Raw genomic sequence first — 14,650 nt, 5'->3', positions numbered from 1 at the left:
AACTCTTTTCTGCACACCTTTTGAAGTCCTTTCCTTTTTTCCTGAGGGATTTCTTTTAGTATTTCTCATAAGGCAGGTTTGATAAGAACAAATATTTTAATCTCTGTTTATCTGGGAATGTCTTTGTTTATAGTTCCAAAAGATAGTTTTGCTGGATATAGAATTCATGGTTGACAGTTTTTCTGTTTCAGCATTTAAATATGTTCTTTCAGTGTCTTCTTGGTCTCCATTGTTTCTGACAAGAAGTGAGCCATTAATGGCATTTTTGTTGTCTTGTGTGTGATCACTTGTTTTACCTATATTCTTTTCACATTTTCTTTTTGTTGAGTTTAAGTAGTTTTGTGTATGATGTATGTGTGCATGTGTTTATCCCACTGGGATTTTGTCAAGCATTCTGAATCTGGGGCTTAATGTCTATCATAAAACTTGGGACATTTGCAGTCATTATTTATTCAAATATTTTTTTATCCCATGTACTATCTCCTGGAACTTCCCATTATATGTGCATTGGTGCACTTGATGTCTTAGGGGTCTCTGAGGCTCTCTTCACTTGAGTCTTTCTTTTCCGTCTTTTAGATTGCTTAATTTTATTGAAGTGTTTTCATGTTTTTTGATCTGCCATCTCAGATCTGCTGCTGAGTCTGTATAATGTTTTCATTTCAGTTATTGTATTGGGTTGGCCAAAAAGTTTGTTCGGATTTTTCCGTAAGATGTTACGGAAAAACCTGAATGAACTTTTTGGCCAGCCCAATACTTCTAAACTGTAGAATTTCTAGAATTGGTTCTGTTTTATTGATTTTACTTCTTTTTTGAGATTCCCCACTTGTTTAGGTGTCATCATATTTTTTTTCATTATTTAAACATACTTTCCTTTATTCTTTTAATATGTTTTTCATGACTGATTTGAATTATTTGCCTGCCATTCTGGGCCCGCTCACAGGTAGTTTCTTTTTCCTTCAGTCTGGGTCACTCATTGTATATCTTTAAACTTTTTTTGTTGATGATTGGACATTTTGGATAATTTATTATAACTCTAGAGGTTTTTTTTTTTGTTTGTTTTGTTTGTTTTCTGAGGGTCATTGTTGCTGATACTTGTTTTAGTATTGGTTTTTTAGTAAGTTTCCTGGACTTAATCAGCAAAATTTATCTCCCCTGCAATGTGCAGCCACTGACTAATGTCTCTGCTTATTTTTTCTTATTTTTATTTTTACCATGGCTTTCTAGGGGTTGCCTCTATGTCTGCATACTGTTTAGATGTTCAAACATTTTGAGCCAGTAAGGCATCTGTTCTCTGTTGATTGTGGGATGATGTGTGGGTTTGGGAGTACAGGCAAAGTTCAGGATGTTTTAATGTCTGCCCCAGCTTTTATTTCCTGCCAGGCCTTTCTGGAACTTCCTTGCAGACAGCTTCCCAGTGAACTAGTGATGTGTGGGGAGCTTGGCCTTTCAGTGCTCTTAGCTTTGCATGTACACAGCGTCCCTGACAGACAGGGATGAGTGGAGAGCTTGGGTGCTTCAGCGTTTTTCCTTTTTATAAGTCTGTCTCCCATTGAACCAAGGATGTGTGGCAAGCTTATCTGTTCCCTCTTTGACTCTCTGGTGTCCAGGATTTTCCTGTTAAATTTCTTGCTGGTTGAGGGATGTGCTGCTTGCCCAAAGCTGTCTGCAAACTCTGGCTAGCAACACTGTTAGCTTTTTCTGTTTGTTTTCTAAGAATTTGCCAGTTTAACAGTGCTGCAGGCTGTATTGCACTCTGCTCCATGTCAAGGCAGCCTACCTTTAGCAGCAAAGCTGCTGGTTTTTCACCAACAGCCCCACCCTGGTGGCACTGCTGCCTACCAAGCTTTGGTGAGGGGATGGGAACAGTCCTGGCAAGAACATCATTTATTGCCACTGTTCTTATCTGAGGTTCAGAAGTTTCCTGTGCATAAAATGTTCTTAATTTGTATGCCATCACTTTTCAAATACAGTACAGTTGACCCTTGGATAACACAGGGGTTAGGGGCCCTGACCTCTGTGTGGTCAAAAATCTGCGTATAACTTTACAGTCAGCCCTCTGTATCCACGTTTCCGTGTCCATGGGTTCAGCGGACCACAGATTGAGATGTACTGTAGTACGTATTTACTGAATAAAATCTCATATGAGTAGACCTGTGCAGTTCAGACCTGTGTTGATCAAGGGTCAACTGTATTTGAAATGTTTGTTTTGTTCAGTTTTATGGTTGTTTTTGGGGGGAGAGGATTTGCCAGTCTCTTTACTCTCTCATTGTTGAAAGTCCTTGTGATTTAACTTTTGTTAGGCAATTTTATGTTTCCCTAAGTCTTAATGGGGTAAAACTGAGCAAATTGGCTCTTTGTGTCATAATTCTCAGTCATTAGAAGAAATAATTCCTTAATTTTTCTCTTCAAGCACATGTAATTGTTGATGTAATTTCTGCTTTCTTCTTAAAGCAAGACTGAGCTGTTTTGTTTTGAGAGAGAGAGAGAGTGTGTGTGTGTGTGAAGTGGTAGGAAGAGAATATGTTTGAAGCTTGGTTATTTACAGTACAGTATTCAGTAGTTTTGGGGTCTCATTTGTCTTACATTACCATTATTGTTATCACTTTCTTTAAGAACCAGATCCACTACCATCAGCTCTGCTGCCATCATCAGTATCACTTGTTTTTGAAGCAGAAGGGTGATAGAATTTTTGTTAATTTTTTTTCGCTGTCAGTCACATGAAATATAAATCCCACTGACCTTAAAACTAAAAACCTAAATGAGAACAAATATAAACTAATAAGTATTGAGTGCATATTGTATGTCAGGCTCTGTTTAAGTTTATTATGTATATTATTTCATGAGATCCTTACAGTAATTTTGGGAGATTGGTCTTAGTTCTGTTTTCCAGATAGGGAAAGTGAGGCTCAAATAAAGTCATTGTGTGACCTAGAGGAAATTATTTAATAAATGGCAGAGCTGAGATTCAAACCCACGCTTAATGCCAAAGCTGATTTCGTGGAGATTGTCCTGTGCTGCTTCTCCTATAAAGTAAGAACAATAACAGTTGAGACAATCTGTTTGAAAGACATCTTAGCAACAACTCAAGTAAAACCATATTCAAATAGTTCTATTCAGACTTAAAGATTGTTTAATGCCCACTAAATTTCAAGCATGGTGTCTAATAATCTTTTAGTATATTCTGTTTAAATGAAATGATACTGTGAAGTAGAATGGATTTCTTTCCATTTTAGACATTTTCATAAGCCTGGGTTCCACCAATTCTGAGGTTGAACTAAAGGAAGATTATGAAACTCAACTGGAAAGATGGTGTATAGGAAGAAGAAAAGTCTTAAAACATGGATGTATATTTCAAACCAGAAAAACGTATTGTTTAGTGTATTTTAAAATGTTTACTATTTTTCTGGAATAGGGGAATTAGGTAGTCTCCCTAAGTCTATTTTCCAGATAACTGATTCTATTTCTTTAAGTCCAACTTATAAATCTTAGTTACTAATTTTTTTTCTAAGCTCTTTCTGAAGTTCTATTATTTGTTTTTTTTTATATGGCATGTAAGTAGTATGTAATAGTGAAGACTCATAGTACATAATAGTGAAGTCACATAGTACATAAGACTTCTAGAGTCTTTGTTGTTGATATCATGGTGTGCTGTTGAGGTATGTTGGTCTGTGACCCATAGTTTGCTCTTAACTATATGCTAGGAAATGGAGATAAATTATACAGATTGCATACCTTCAGCTCTGTACAGTTTGTTTCTAGAAATTTCCATCTCTAATTATGTCCAATTGTGTACACACATAGGACTAAACTGATGCTTCTCTAGAGGGACTAGTGTGGTTTCCTAATTCATGAGATTTAAGTATTGTTTTCCAATTTAAGAATACAACCAACTTCTCATTTTCTTTATAAAGTTTTAAAACATACAGAATACCTGGATACTCACCACCTAGAATCAGCAGTTGTCAACATTTTCTTTCTCATTTATTTGCTTGGGTGTATATGTGTATATGTCTGTGCGTATATATTTGTGGGAACTCTTCGAAAGTTGGAGACATCAAGACACTACACTAATACCTAACTACTTATTGTGCATCTTCTAAAAATGACTTAAATATACATAGCCATAATATGAAAATTAATAATTCCCTAATATATTCTATTACGGAGTTTGACTTGAAAATTTCCCCAGTATTCCCCAAATTACTTGCGCAGCCTTTTTCTTATTTTAAAACAGACCTACTCAAGGATCATGCATTCCATTGGATTGTTATATCTTAACTTAGAAATTGTTATCGCTTAACCTAGGATAGTCTTCCTTCCTTCTCTTACTTTCAGTTATTCAATATGTAGATTTATTTTGTTTTTAATAGATTAGGTCACTTTTCTTGAAAGATCACCCTCACTCTCTGGATTTGCTTAGTTGTTAATGTTTTCCTTGAATCCGTTATATTTCTTGTAAACTGAAAGTTACGTTTCAAGGTTTGATTAGATAAAGTTAAGCATATCTAGTGTGAATACTTTATGGGTGATTTTTGTATTCATGAAATTAATTTTAAAAGTGTTTCCATTCAAGAGTACTTGTTAATTGAGGTAATATTGCACAGGATAAAAAATAGTAACATGGTAGGAGGTAAACAGTCTGGTTTCAGGAGCTTGAAAGTGGGAATCAGATATTTCTCAAGTATTAACTCATTTCATAAAGGAAAGAAAGAAAATAACCAAAGTTTATTGGCTGTCCTTTTCCTGGACATGAAGGTGATCATCTCAGTTTAATGCCATGAGTATTGGTGTTGAGCTTGAGTCATCAGTCACAGTCATTAGCTGCTACCCTTAAGGAAAGTTGCACTTTGGAATTCGAGGAATGTTTGAAGCATGGAGTTCATTACTTATCACTACTGACATGATATCAGTAGAAGAAATTGCATGTTACTGATAGAAGTGACCTGTGTACTTTGAAAATAATACCTAATGGACTGTTAACAATTAACCAGAAAACCTTTTTTGAAAATCATCTTAAACATATTAGTAATGTTTCCTGAGTTTGTAAATAGTATTCAGTATACTTAAATGATGGCTTATTTATTTATTTACTTTTAGACTTTTGTTTTTTAATGTACAGTGATGTGTTGTTCTTAAGTGGATATTGACAGGCGTATATACTAATGTAATGACTATTCCAATGAAGATTCAGAATATTTTCATCACTCCAGAAAGTTCCCTGTGTCTCCTTCTGGTCAGCCTGGTTCTTCTCCCCATTCAGGTATCTGGTGGTCCAAGCCCTATACTGCCAGAGAGTTGGGTTGATCTTGTCATTGCTTAAGCTGTAGCAGAAAGCAATATGTTACTGGTGTCTTAAGTAGGAATTTCAAATACATTATCTCAAGGAAGCAGTTGGGAGTTTTGTTCTGTAGTATTTTTAATAATGTGATCCTGGGACATCAAAATAATAAAATAGCAACAAATAATATCTACAGTGCTTACTGAGCTCTAAGCACTCTGCCAAGTGCTGTTATTTATTTATTCAATTTTTGCAGAACCTACCAGTGAGGTAGGTTCTATTGTTAGATTTATTTTAAAGATGCAGAAACTGAAGCATAGGAGAAATGTTTGTTCAAGCTTGCAAAGCTATTAAATGGCAGAGCAAGTATCTGAACCTTGCATTCAGACTTCAGAGCTTGTATTATTAACCACTGTATTATATTCCCTGTTAGTATATGTGGGCTTAGCAGATCTTGTTGAGCTTGTCAGGGAATCTAATCACCATTTATAGTGAATTTTCCTATATGAACAAAAGAACCCCACTAATAACTTAAAAAGACAGATATTGGAACAGTACCTCTTTGAAAGTTGGTGATCCCAGTTAAAAAAATAGGCAATGGATTTGAATAGGTATTTCTCCAGAGATGATGTAAGATAGCCACATGAAAAGATGCTCAACGTGATTTATTCATTAGAGAAATGTAAATAAACCATGAGATACTACCACACTCACTAGGATGGCTACCATTAAAAAGGCAGTAGCAAGTGTTGGCAAGGAGGTGAAAAAATTAGAACTCTCGTGAACTGCTGGTGGGAATGTATAACAAAATAGTGCAGTCACTGTGGAAAACAGTTTGACAGTTCCTCAAAAAGTTAAACACAGAGTTATCATATGACCCAGCAATTCCATTCCTAGGTATATAGCCAAAAGAATTGATAACAGGTGTTCCAACAGAAACTTGTGCATGAACATTCATAGCAGCATTTTTCACAATAGCCAAGAGGTGGAAACAACCCAAACATCCATCAACAGATGAATGGATAAACACAATGTTGTATATCGATACAAGGGAATATTATTCAGTCATAACAGGAATGAAGTATTGATACATGCTACAACATGGATGAACCTTAAAAGATTATGCTAAGTGAAAGGCCAGGTGTCATATGATTCCCTTTATATGAAATCTCCAGAATAGGCAAATCCATAGAGTCAGAAAGTAGATTATTGGTTACTAGGAGCTGGGGGTGGGGGTGGGGAGGGAATGGAGAATGACTACTAATAGATACAGAGTGTCTTATTGGAGTGATTTAAAAAATGCTCTGAGGGCTTCCCTGGTGGCGCAGTGGTTGAGAGTCCGCCTGCCGATGCAGGGGACACGGGTTCGTGCCCCGGTCCGGGAAGATCCCACATGCCGCGGAGCGGCTGGGCCCGTGAGCCATGGCCGCTGAGCCTGTGCGTCCGGAGCCTGTGCTCCGCAATGGGAGAGGCCACAACAGTGAGAGGCCCACGTACCGCCAAAAAAAAAAAAAAAAAAAAAAAAAGCTCTGAAATTATATGGGCGTGATGATTGCACAACTCTGAATACACTAAAGCGCAGTAAATTAGACACTATAAAAAAGTAAAAAGTAGACTTTAAACGTTGATGACATTTAGTTTATCAGACATAATATACACATATAACTACTCGAAAAGTGTAGAATAGAATTTCCTGGAGGCTGGTATACGGAACTCTTGATACTGTGTGGTAATCTAGGGAAAGATGAGTTGTTTAATCAAATAAACTTGGGAAATATACATACTGTATCTATTGAAGATTTACAGTGTACATCAGCCCACTAAAGATTTGCTAAAGCTCTGTGGTAAAGAAACCTGTTCAGTGTTAACACAGGATTTTTGTAACTGAATTGGTCTTCAGCCCTTTAAATGAACAATAATGAGATCTACAGAACCTACTTCATTATATCCAGCAAGGAAACCACCAGTCATATATTACTAAAAATTTTAGTTTATTAAGAATTCAGTAAAATAAAATCATTTCCTTAAACTAGCCATGTTTCAAGTGCTCAGTAGTCACATGTGACTAGTATATACTGTATTGTATAGTGCATTTCTCTTGTTGCAGAAAGTTTGCACAGCCTTAGTAGACATACACAATAAGACATACAGTCATAGGATGTTTTTATTTACTCTTAGTACCCCACTTCTCAATTATTATAGAGCATTACAAAGAGAATTATGGGTTGAATCATGTCTCCCGCCAAAAGATATATTGAAGTCCTAACCCCCAGTACCAGAAAGTACTTTTTATGCAGAAAAATTAATGCTTACTTGAATCTGTGTTACCATGTTACAAGTTACAAGGAAATATCTGATAGACTTCATTAGGTATACATATATTTAGACACAGAGACAGTTTTGTAAGGAGTAAAATTGCCTCCTAGAAAGGATTTTTTTTTAATAGAGTCAACAATTAATTGGGGGCCTTTAAACACGTTGATTTCTGCTATTTACAGAGTCGAAGTAGTACTTATTAACATTTATGCAAAATGTAAGTCACTAGAAGAGAGGTGGGACTGAAGGCTGCTGGTTGTCTGCTTTACGTAAAAATTTAGCAGTTTCATAAGCCCACATTATTGTACATTATTCTTTTGATATGGATACAAGCAGAATAACAATATCAGGTTTGATATGCTTTCTGACTCCCAAATTAGGGAAGTCATTCATTTTGAGAAATGAAAAGTTTATAAGATATATAAATATTGAAATAGTTAGAAATAAATTAGTAAATACTAAAACATACTATGATTTTAAATTAGTGATTAAATATTGTCACTCTGATTTGCTCTTTTACCTTTATTAATCCAGTAGGCAAATTATCATCATTGCTGATTATAACAATAGAAACCTTCTTAAAAGCCCCTTTTTTGATTGGTTAACGTTGTCTCCTTTGTCATTAACATTAAAAAAAAAACCTTTTAAATAGGTCAGAGATCCCTAAATCATCAAAAATAAAGATGCAATTTACTCTAACTTGTATCTTGCATGTATGTATTGTAGTTGTGAAACAAATTACAATCAGTTTTTGTTGTTTTTGTCTTCTTTCTGTCCCTCCTACCTTCTATCATAGTTCAGGTTTCTCTTTTAGGTTTTTGCAACAGATTCTGAGTAGGCCTCTGTAAGTATGTTTTTTTCCCCCTTTAATTAGTTCTTCAAAAGACCATCTAAGATAACTTGTTTTTAACTTTTAAAACTTTTTTAGGATACACTTGACATAAATATAAATATAATTGACATACACATAAATTGTACATGTTTACAGTGTAAATTTGATTAAGTTTGATGTGTATGCACCTATTAAACCATCACTATAATCATGATAATGAACATATCCATTACCCCCAGATGTTTCCTCCTGTCTCTTTGTAGTGGCTTCCCACTGCCCTCCATCTCTGGGCACTCATCTGCTTACTCTCTCTCACTGTAGATTAGTTTTCATTTTCTAGAATTTTATATGAATGAAATCAGACAGTATGTACTTCTTTTTTGGTTGTTCTTGTGTGTCTTTCACTTAGCATAATTATAAAGAGGAAATTAACATTGGTACAGTATTATTAAAGTACAGATCTCATTGAAATTTTCCCTAATTTTTCTACTGATGTAGTTGTTATTTCTTAGTCTTTTCCATTCAGTAATAGTTGTTCAATTTTCCTTCTCTTTTATGACCTTGATCCTTTTGAAGAATACTGATCAGTTCATTTATAGAATCTATCAGCTTGGGTTTATTTGATTTTTCTCATGAATGGAATGCGTTTATGTGTTTTTGGCAGAAATTATCACAAAAATGTCCTACTCAGTATTATATCAAGGAGTTCATGATGTTCATATATCTTACTATTGGTGACCTTTACCTTGATCACTTGGTGTCTGCGAGGTTTCTCTACTATAAACTGTCATTCTTTTTGTAGTTAAAAAGGAACTGGGGGAAGATATTGTTCATATCCTATTTTTCCTGAAACTTTTGCTCACTGATTTTATGTCTATCACTGGATCTTGTCTGCAGCTAATTATGTGGTGTTTATCTAATGATGATTCTCTACATCCTTTTTCCTTCTCTATTTATTAATTGGAATTCTATGTAAGAAAGAGCTGTCCCTTTGCTTTCATTTATTCAGTTCCTTATGTCAGTATGTTTTTGTATTTACGTGTTAAATACAATGCTGTAATTATTTTATTTAAATTTTTGCCTATTTAAAAAATTGGATTGTATATATATATATTTACTGCATTTTAAGAATTCTTCATTTGTTCTGGATACAAGTCATTGATGCAGATATGTGATTTGCAAATATTTTTTTCCAGTTTGTAGCATGTCTTTTATTCTTTTTAGTAGTGTTTTTTGAAGAGAAATATTTGATTTTTATAAGGACCAGTCTGTCAGTTTTAATAATATTTATTTTGTGAGCCATGAAATAAATACTGTGTCTTATCTAAGAACTCTTTGCCTAACCCAAGACCACAAAAGATTTTCTTTTATATTCCTGAACTTTGATGGATCAGGTTTTACATATAGGTCTCTAATTGGTGAATTAATTAATTAATAGATGTTATGCATCTATTACTATATTTATTAGGTTCTTTTGATACTTCCGTCTTTTAACTTTTATACTAGGATTAACAGGAATTTACTTATCATTGTAGTGTTCTGTATTTGTCTATATATTTACCTGTACCAGTCAGTTTTGTACTTTTTTTATGCTATAGTGTTGCTGTTCTGTGACCTTTCATTTTAACCTGAAGAACTCCCTTTAGCATTTCTGGTAAGTAGGTCTAGTGGTGATGAACTCCGTCAGTTTTTGTTTGTTTGGGAAAGATTTTAATTTTCCTTCTTTTTTGAAGGATAGCTTGCCAGTTATAGTATTCTTGGTTGGCGGCTTTTTTCTTTTAGCACTTAGGATATATCATCCCACTCCTTTCTGGCCTGCAAGGTTTCTGCTGAGAAATTTGCTTATAGTCCTATGGGGGTTCCCTTGTACATGACAAGTTGCCTTTTTCTTCTGCTTTCAAAACTCTCTTTGCTTTGACTTTTGACAATTTAATTTTAATTTGTCTCATTGTGGATTTCTTTGAGTTCCTCTTTGGGGTTCTTTGGGCTTTTTGTATCAGGGCATCCATTTCCTTCCCCAGATTTGGGAAGTTTTCAGCCATTATTTCTTTGAAAAAGTTTTCTGGTCATTTCTCTTTCTCCTGAGCATACATTGATCTGCTTGTTGGTATCTCACAAGTTCCTCAGGTTGTTTTTTTACTCTTTTTTTCATTTTTTTTTCTTTTTGTTTTTGTGATTGAATGATTCCTGATGACTTTTCTTAGACCTTTTTTCTTTCTGCCTGATCTAGTCTTCTGTTGAATCTCTCTAGTGAGTTTTTATTTCAGTTATTATATTCTTTAGCTTTGTGATTTCTGATTGGTAGTTTTATATTTATATTTAATAAATTATATGTATAATATGTATATAAAAATATGTTTATATATATATTTTTAATTTATTTTATTTATTTTACTTTTGGCTGTGTTGGGTCTTCGCTGCTACACACGGGCCCTCTCCAGTTGTGGCGAGCGGGGGCCACTCCTTGCTGCGGTGCACAGGCCTCTCACTGTGGTGACCTCTCCCACTGCAGAGCACGGGCTCTAGGCATGCAGGCCTCAGTAATTATGGCATGTGGGCTCAGTAGTTGTGGAGCATGGGCTCAGTTGCTCTGCGGCATGTGGGATCTTCCCAGACCAGGGCTCAAACCCGTGTCCTCTTCATTGGCAGGCGGATTCTTAACCACTGTGCCACCAGGGAAGCCCCATTAGGATCTCTTTCTAGAGATTTATCTTGTGTCCTTTGGAACATATTTGCCTGTTTCTTCATCTTCCTTGACTCTCTTTTTTGGTGTTTGTGCATTAGGCAAAGCAGCCACCTCTCCAGTCTTTATGGATTGGCCTCATACAGAAGAAGATCCCTACCAGTCAGCCCAGCCAGAGATTCTGGTGGCATCTCAAAACTATATTGTAGTTCAGCATGCTTATTTTATTCTTTGCAGCCGCCTGGTGTCTAGATTATTCTACATCCCCTCACAGCATCAAAACAAGTGAGACTGAAGCCATTTCTCAGGCAGCCTCTAAAAAAGTTGGATCATCTGATGGTTTAGCCAACTCTTCCCCTCTCTTGGGAGAAGCTGAGAGCTGCGTTTTTTCATCCACTTGCTCTGTGCTGAGCTGGGGGGAGGAGCTTTGGGAACTGGCAGCCCAAACCTCGGTCTCTATTCTCATTAGCTACCTGGTGGCTAAATTTTGCCAGGCCTCGTTATTGCCCAGTGGAAGGCAAGACAGACCCCCCCTCGCCCCACCCCTTTTTTAGGCAGCCCCCGGAAAAGTCGGGGCATTGGAATTGTGGACTAATCTTTAGCGCCCCAGGGAGAAGTTGGGGTTGGGTTTTTAATCTACTTGCTCTATACTTAGCCAGGGAGAGGGGCTATGGCAACTGCCTGCCCAAACCTCTGTCTCTGTGCTCACTAGCCCCCAGGCAGCTAGATTTTTCCAGATCCTGTCAGCACTCTGAGGCAGGTAAGACAGAACCCATTCCTTTGAATAGGCCCCATAGCAATTGGGCTTTTGGATGTGTGGATCAACTCTTTTTTTTCCCAGGGAAAAGCTGAGAGCTAGAATTATTTTCTCTGCTAACTCTGCGCTAAGCTGTGGAGAGGAGCTATTGGTGACTACCAGACCAAGCTGTTGTCTCTGTTCTCCCCCAGGTAGCTAGATTATGCCGGTCCTGACAGTGCTTCAAGACTGACAAGTTAGAAGCCTGTCCTCTGAGGATCCCTGTGGAAAGGTTGGGGCATCCATCTGACACACAGACCACCCCTTTTCCTTTGTAGAGATTAGCTGGGAGTTGGAGGGTTTCATCCTGATTGTATGGCACTGTGTTGGTGGTAGGAATTCTGGTGAGAAGGTGTCCTGAATTTCCCTACCAGCTTTGATGAGTGTGATCTCTCATTCATCCAGCATTCAGGTGCTTTTCAGTTTGTTTCTGTATTTCTCACAAAAGGGGATTTGTCTGCGAATTGTCGTGGCGGGTGGTGGGGAAGAGAATCTAGGACTTTTTACTGACATTTTGCTAATGTCACTGCTCCCAGGGTATTTGTTTTTAACTTTTAATTGATATTTGAAGTACAGACAACTAATGCCTAGCAGTTTTAATGTGTTTGGAGCTTTGTTAGCTTCTTAGAAACTTTTGTATTTCACTTTCAGAGATTAAAAAAAGCTTTTAAGGGGATGACCTATGTAACTTTGGAAAATGGCATTGTAACTCATTATTCTAAGGCTAAAGTAGAAGTTATCCAAAAAAACTGTATTGTATTTGGTAAATTTGTTTTTTTATAGGGGTATAATTAGCAATTCCAAAATACTATATACATATGGTAAGGTTGAACAAAGAGCTAAATTAGTTGTATGAAATGATAGCCAGGTTCTCACTGTCTGAAGAAAGTTCCAAATAAGTAAGGGAGAAGGCTAGAAAGAACCACATTGTGCTTGATTATAGTCACATGTATTTTTGTTTATAAATATATGCATATATTGAGAGAAATATGTAGAGATACGTGTGTATATTTGGGTTAGTATAGGTTTATATACTTCCTACTTTGTTTGCTGAGAGGACCTACAAGTAATGACACCCCACTAGCAGTAAGCACCTTGTTTTCATGTCTTCTTTTCTAAATACTATCTCTAATGAAAGAGTCAGGAATCCCTGAAAAAATGGCTGATTTTAGGGCAAGGACAGACAGAGTACAAGATGACCTTGTGGAGCTTCTTGTAGTGCCAGAAAGTGGATGTCCAGTTGTTCCAGCATCATTTGTTGAAAACTATCTGTTCTCCATTGTGTTGCCTTTGCTTCTTTGTCAAAGGTCAGTTGACTGTATTTATGTGTGTCTGTTTCTGGGCTATTCTTTCATTGATCTGTTTTCTATTCTTTTGCCAATACCACACTCTCTTCATTACTGTATCTTTATAGTAAGTCTTGAAGTTGGGTGGTGTCAGTCTTTCAACTTAGTTCGTTTCCTTCAATATTGTGTTGGTCGTTCTCGGTCTTTTGCCTCTCCATGTAAACCTTAGAACCAGTTTGTCAATATCTATAAAATAACTTGCTGTGATTTTGATTGGGATTGTGTTGAATCTGTAGATCAAATTGGGAAGAACTGAACATCTTGACAATACTGAGCTTTTTAATCCATGAATTTGGAATATCTCTCCATTTATTTTTTCTTATTTTATTTTGTTCATTGAAACTTTGTAGTTTTCCTCACATAGATCCTACACATATTTTGAATTTATATCTAAATATTTTTTGTTGAAAATTCCACTTGTTCATTGCTAGTATATAGGAAAGCAGTTAGACTTGTATATATTAATATTGTATCCTGCAACCTTGCCATAGTCACTTATTATTTCCACAAGTTTTTTTGTTATTATTCATTCTTTCTGATTTTCTATATGAGCAGTCATGTCATCTAAGAATAAGTTGTATTTCTTTCTTCTCAATCTGTATATCTTTCATTTCCTTTTCTTGTGTTCTCCCAGTATGATTTTGAAAAGGAAGGGTAAGAGGGAGTATCCTTAGTTTGTTCCTGATCTTATCAGGAAAGCTAGTTTCTTCCAGTGAGTATGTTTTTAGCTAAAGGTTTTTGTAGATGTTCTTTGTCAGGTTGAAGAAGTTCCCCTCTGTCTCTAGTTTGCTGAGAGTTTTTGTCATGAATGGGTGTTGGATTTTGTCAAATTCTTTCTCTGCATCTATTGATAAGATCATGTGATTTTTTTCCCTTTAGTCTGTTGATATGATGGTAGATTATATTAATTTTCAAATGTTGAACCAATCCTGCAGATCTGTAATAAATCCCACTTGATTATAGTATATAATTCTTTTTATACATTTTTGGATTTGATTTACTAATATTGTGTTCAGAATTTTTGCATCTATGTGCATGAGAGCTCTTGGTTTGTTATTTTATTTTCTAATGTCTTTTCTGGTTTTAGTATTAGGGTAATACTACTGGCCTCATAGAAGGAGTTAGTATTCTCTGCTTTTATCTTGTGGAAGAGATTGTAGAAATTTTGTATAATTTCTTCCTTAAAGGTTTGGTAGAATCCACCAGTGAACCCATCTGGGCCTGGTCTTTTCTGTTTTTTTTTTTTTTTTTTTTTTTGCAGTACGCGGGCCTCTCACTGTTGTGGCCTCTCCCGTTGCGGAGCACAGGCTCCGGACGCGCAGGCTTAGCGGCCATAGCTCACAGGCCCAGCCGCTCCGCGGCATGTGGAATCTTCCCGGACCGGGGCACGAACCTGTGT

The 14,650-nt window shown here is 36.2% G+C and overlaps 1 protein-coding gene across 2 annotated transcripts in view; it reads left to right on the top strand.

The window, feature by feature from the left end:
- The window catches only part of RIC1 (RIC1 homolog, RAB6A GEF complex partner 1), a gene marked incomplete at its 5' end in the record, with an annotated part of 144,488 nt that overhangs the window by 22,082 nt on the left and 107,756 nt on the right, over positions 1-14,650 (top strand). The gene's annotated exons all lie outside the window — the stretch shown is intronic.

The sequence above is a fragment of the Hyperoodon ampullatus genome (assembly GCF_949752795.1).
Source record: "Hyperoodon ampullatus genome assembly, chromosome: 6".
In the NCBI taxonomy this organism is placed as follows: Eukaryota; Metazoa; Chordata; class Mammalia; order Artiodactyla; family Ziphiidae; genus Hyperoodon; species Hyperoodon ampullatus.
The sequence above is the reverse complement of the archived record's forward strand: the minus strand, read 5'-3'. Positions and strand labels throughout refer to the sequence as shown.